Below are 5516 nucleotides of genomic sequence, written 5' to 3'. Positions count from 1 at the left end.
TGCTGAAGAATTGATGCTTTTGAACTGTGGTGTTGGAGAAGACTCTTGAGAGTCCCTTGGACTGCAAGGAGATCCAACCAGTCCATTCTGAAGGAGATCAGTCCTGGGTGTTCTTTGGAAGGAATGATGCTAAAGCTGAAACTCCAGGACTTTGGCCACCTCATGCGAAGAGTTGACTCATTGGAAAAGACTCTGATACTGGGAGGGATTGGGGGCAGGAGGAAAAATGAGAGGATGAGACGGCTGGATGGCATCACTGACTCGATGGACATGAGTCTGAGTGAACTCTGGGAGTTGGTGATGGACAGGGAGGCCTGGCGTGCTGCAATTCATGGGGTCACAAAGAGTTGGACACAACTGAGCGACTGAACTGACTGAACTGATATATCTCTAGTCCTGACCTCTTCCACAAGTTTCAGGCTCATTTGCCCCATGAAGACAATAAAGTATAGGCTAATAGCTAAAGGATAAATGGAGATTAGTGAGGAGATTTGGATAGAAGTATATCTAGAGGCAAAAAGAAAATTATAAGAAATAGAAAAGCACATTTAAAAAGATTGCAGACAGCCAAAAAAAAGTGATTTATCCAAAAGAATTAAATGAAGACCAATCTAACTGAAGTATAACAGAGAAAAGTTAGAAATGAGAAATCAAGATGACAAGAAAAAAGAGCTAGGTCGTATGAGATTTTGTAATTTACACAAAGGAATTTAAACTTTATTCTAAGGGTAACACGAAATAGGAACAGTCAAAGGAATTACATAAGCATATTTGCACATATTTGCATTTTTTGTAAAGATTTCAAGGTTAGTACAGGGATTGGATTGAGAGGGAGAGGGAGAAGTGCAGAATTAAGGGGGTGGGGTGCTATTCAGAGTCCATTCAAGAGATGACAAGAGGTGAGGCTAAGAGAGTTATAGTTGCGACCAAGGACAAAGGATAGATTCAGACCTCATTTACTAAATAAAATGGGTAAGACTTCATTGTGGATTGAATTTGTGAGATAAAGGAGAGAAATGAGTCAAGAAACATACCCAAATGTCTAAGCAGGATGTTTTGATGGAAGCTGGCACAGGGCACTGACATGGCTAGATAAAAGGAGAGGAAGGCAGGGGCCAGAAAAGGTGGATTTTCCCTGGTGGTTCAGCGGGTAAAGAATCCACCTGCAATATGGGAGACCTGGGTTTGACCCCTGGGTTGGGAAGATCCTCTGGAGAAGGGAATGGCTACCCACTCCAGCATTCTGGCCTGGAGAATCCCATGGACTAGTCCATGGGGTTGCAAAGAGCAACTTTCATATATATATTAAACTATTTCCTAGACATCCCCATGTGGTTATCCCATAGGCACCTCAAAAGAAATCAGTTTAGACTTCATAAGAAAGTGGGAGAAGGGACCTTCATCCAAAGAAAAATAAAATTTTAGGGACTTCCCTGGCGGTCCACAGGTTAGGACTTGGAGCTTTCACTGCTGGGGCCTTGGGTTCAATCCCTGCCCAGGGATCTAAGAGCCTATAAGCCACACGATGTGGCCAAAAAAAAAGAAAGAAAGAAGTCTTATGTGCTATCACTAGAGGAAGGTGGAATGCAAACTGGAGGAGAAAAAGATAGCTGTTGTCCTCATCTTCGTCCCATGAGTCTCTTTCTAAGAATACAGCCTCTACATCACCATAAGACTGATCTACCCAAAGAATGTCTTTGACACATTATTCTCTTGCCCCCAGATCTTCACTAACTTCTCACTGTCTGATAAACGATATCTGGATTCCCCGGACCTTCTGTGATCCATCTCCGCCTTTACTTGTCCAAGTTAACTTGGCCAGCTTTCAGTACACAGAGCCCTGACAAGGACATGACAGCTTTCCTACCCACGCCTGGGGGCACGCTGCCTTCCATTTTCCGCATCTGCAATGCCCCAGGAGATTCTAGCCTTCCTACGAAGTCCAGTCGCAATGTGTACATCCTGAAGCCTACCCACATCACTCTAGTCAGCAGTGATGGCGCTCTCCACAGAATTCTCACGCAAACACATTATGGAATTGGTTCAGGCTAGAACCAGCATAGATTAAGATTCCTACCGAAGGACCTTCAAGTTGTGAATGTTCAAAGCTGTGAATGTGTGTTCGTGTGGCTGATCATATAAGTTAATTCTCATGTCGGGTGTACGCTGTCACATGTGTGTATCCGCTGCTAGTGGTTGTGCCTTTGTGTACTTTATTTCAGGTGGCACTGCTCAATTTTAAGGCATAGAGCCTGAACATACAGTGGTGCACAAAGGTTGCAACCGCCATTCAGAATACAATCCAGTGCTACCATGTCACCAGATGAGAAAAAAAGAAAAATAAGAGCTACTACCCAGACATCACTGAATCATTCTTTCAAGAGGGTAGATAGAACTGAATCCAGCAAAGAAGTTATGCCATCATGTCAGGAGTGAGTGAGATCGCAGCTCGCCCTCCGTCTCCCATCGCTGACGACCCTTCAGCTCTACCACTTCCAACCCCTCTCCCCCGTCCAGTCAGTGACTCTTCTTGCCTGTTCACTCGATGCCAGCTCCTGTATGCCAGCTATTGTACTGCACCACTCTACACTTTCATTTTCCACACACTGTAAGATTTAAAATGTTCCATTTTTTGTGTCTGTTTTGCATGTATTATTTGTGCGATAAGTATTATAAACCAATTACACTATGGTACTACATAGCCGATTGTGTTAGTTGGCTACCTAGGCTAATTTTGTGGGACTTACAAACAAATTGGACTTACAAATTCACCCTTACTGTAATGACAGTAGCAAGAGGAAACAGGAAACTGTTCAGACAATAATGAATCCACCTGCAATCCAGGAGACCTGGGTTGGGAACACCCCCTGGAGACGGGAATGGCAACCCACACCAGTATCCTTGCCTGGAGAATCCCATGGACAGAGGAGCCTGGTGGGCTACAGTCCATGAGGTGGCAAAGAGTCAGACATGACTGAGTGACAACACGCTTGACTTATACCAAACAACCCATTGCTTACTTATGATGATGCTGAAAATCCCTGGGCTCCTGGAAGGCAACAAAGGTTGAGAAATTCCTCCCCTGAATTATGTTATGGGAGCTAACTGCAAATGATCACTTGCTCTAGCATTTGCCAGGATAAGTCAAACCTCCATCCTTTCTCAGTAACTCTAATGAGACCCAGCTCCACGCTTCCCTGCAACTCTTTTACTTGCTTTATGAAACTCTCTCTTCTGTGAGACATTTCACACTAACGAATCTCCTCCCTTTTGTAACAGCTTAAACCATCTCTTTATTTGTCCTGTGCGTTTTGTCTTTCGCAACGGTCTGAGAGACTGAATACCCAAGTGGATAATGACCAGTCCCTACATAAAAACAGAACTCGGACCCACAATCTAAAGCAACCTACCCTAGGAACCAACCATCCCATTATTTGCAATAAGGAGGCCAGGAAATCAATCTAACGTAAGGAAGACTTGTAGGAAGTCAGATTGCTCTTGCCAGGGATTCAGGAAGCCAAACAATAACTCCTGTAACAATCAGCCCCAGATGGCTAGGACTTGATTAAAACCTGACAACTTTCCCATCAGTTTCTATTCTTGTTTACAACTTTGGACTAGCAAGAGAAAGCCAAAATCCACTGTTAACTAATCCCACAAGATGCCCTGCCTCTCCCATGCCAACCATCCCATTTGGCTTTCCCATTCCTCTGCCTGCCTTTAAGTCTTTGCCCAAAGGCTACTGCCTTGGGTGACTCCTGCTCTAGCAAGCTCAGATTCTTGCTTGTTCTCACTTGGTTAGCCTTTATTTCCATAGTTGGACAGAATTACACAAGTTAATTTCTAACTCTCTCTGCATGAATAATAATGTCACAAAGCTTGACTGATATCAAAATTATTTCACTGCCACTTTTCATAAGTGGTAAAGCATTTGCTCCTGGTTTTGTTTTTTTCTTCTAGCATATGTGTTTAAGTACTTTTATTTGAATGCACTGCTTTTCAAGATATAAAATTAGTGATTAATAAAGATGATGGAAATTGGAACCAGTAGCTAATTTTCTTTGATTCTCTTATTTTAAATATGAACTGATAATTGGTTATTTCTTAAAAAGGCTTGGTAGGAGTTCTTTGTTTAGTCATAACAGTGCATTTTCAGGGAAACTGATACTACATTACACCATTTGATCTTCAGCAGATTGTTAACAATATGATTCAATTATGAATAAACATTCATTTAAATCATTCCTGCTACAGCTCCAACTATTTTGCATTCAACTGTTTTTCATAAAGGTGTCTATGGAACAACTGAACTGATTTATGATGGTCTGAAGTGCTCTGGTTGAAGGGTGTCAGACCCACTCTGTTTTTCACTCTACCTAAATAGTATTTCAAACTTTGCAAGATGAATTCCTGCCATCTGAAGAACATTTGTTTTTGTTGCCTCCTTGTTTTCTCCTGCTGTGACAGTTCTGCCTGTTCTCCTCAGATGGAAGAGTAAATGATAATAGGAATAACAATCCGTGTCATGCCAGGAGAAGCGGCCTCTGTGAAACCCCCTCCAGCCTCTCTGTAGATCCAGCATGAGAAGAATGTATACATGAGTTATCTTGTGTACAGCTGCATCCTGCAAGTAACACAGGACTTTGTTGCCCTTTATTAAAACTTCAAAGTCTAAGGAGTTGATTAACGAGAAGAGAGGTTATATTACCAATTAATTTTAATTCTTTTTTTATTCCAAGCATTTTTCTAGATCTAAGAAAAATTACAACAAAAAACCCTTTGCCATTTGTACCTCTAGTGGATTTCCTTCCCAACAGTCTGCTGTTCTGTGAAACTGATTTGACCTCGAGTTGTTTTGAGTGTTCATGTTAGAAAAGCAATAGAGAGACTTTTTTTTGACAACTGCTTCAAGTGGGCATGAAAACGAACTTGGAAGAATTTTTCGATTGCCATACAAGCATATGTCATGCAGGAAATATCAACCAAGTTCCCCTGCAGAAAGGAATCAATAATGTGCATCTCTTGATGGGTCTGAGAGACCACTCGCAACCCAGAGCAAGCAGGGGAGGCCAGAGCTCATGAAATTAGCCAAGTAAGGGGCTCCTGTTCAAATCAGCTGCTCTGTGAAATCAACATCCTAATAACTACTACCACCTCTACGACTTAAAGAACAGATTCATCAGTGAGCAAAATAAACTAAATCAGCACAAATTCAGTCCTTAAATCTGAGCACAGGTTTTGATATTTTAATGTACATCACTGTTGTCAGGAGAATCCTTTTAATTATTAAGCAAGCTGTGTCACATTTTGTACAAGCACTTCGGACTTGGTGCCAGTTTTTGTAATCTAAGAATGACGAATATACATGTCATATACAAGGCACAGGATACACTGCTGCTGATCTCTGATGTACTTTACCAGGCAATTGAAGAGAAAAAAAGTCCTAAAATAATTAGAATGGTTACTGTTTAATAGATTTTCAGTTTTTCAAGATGAAGTATTCTGGAGATTGGTGG

This window comes from Bison bison, unplaced genomic scaffold (genome assembly GCF_000754665.1).
Source record: "Bison bison bison isolate TAMUID 2011002044 unplaced genomic scaffold, Bison_UMD1.0 scf7180017864349, whole genome shotgun sequence".
NCBI classification, from domain to species: domain Eukaryota; kingdom Metazoa; phylum Chordata; class Mammalia; order Artiodactyla; family Bovidae; genus Bison; species Bison bison.
This window is presented reverse-complemented; position numbering follows the sequence as displayed.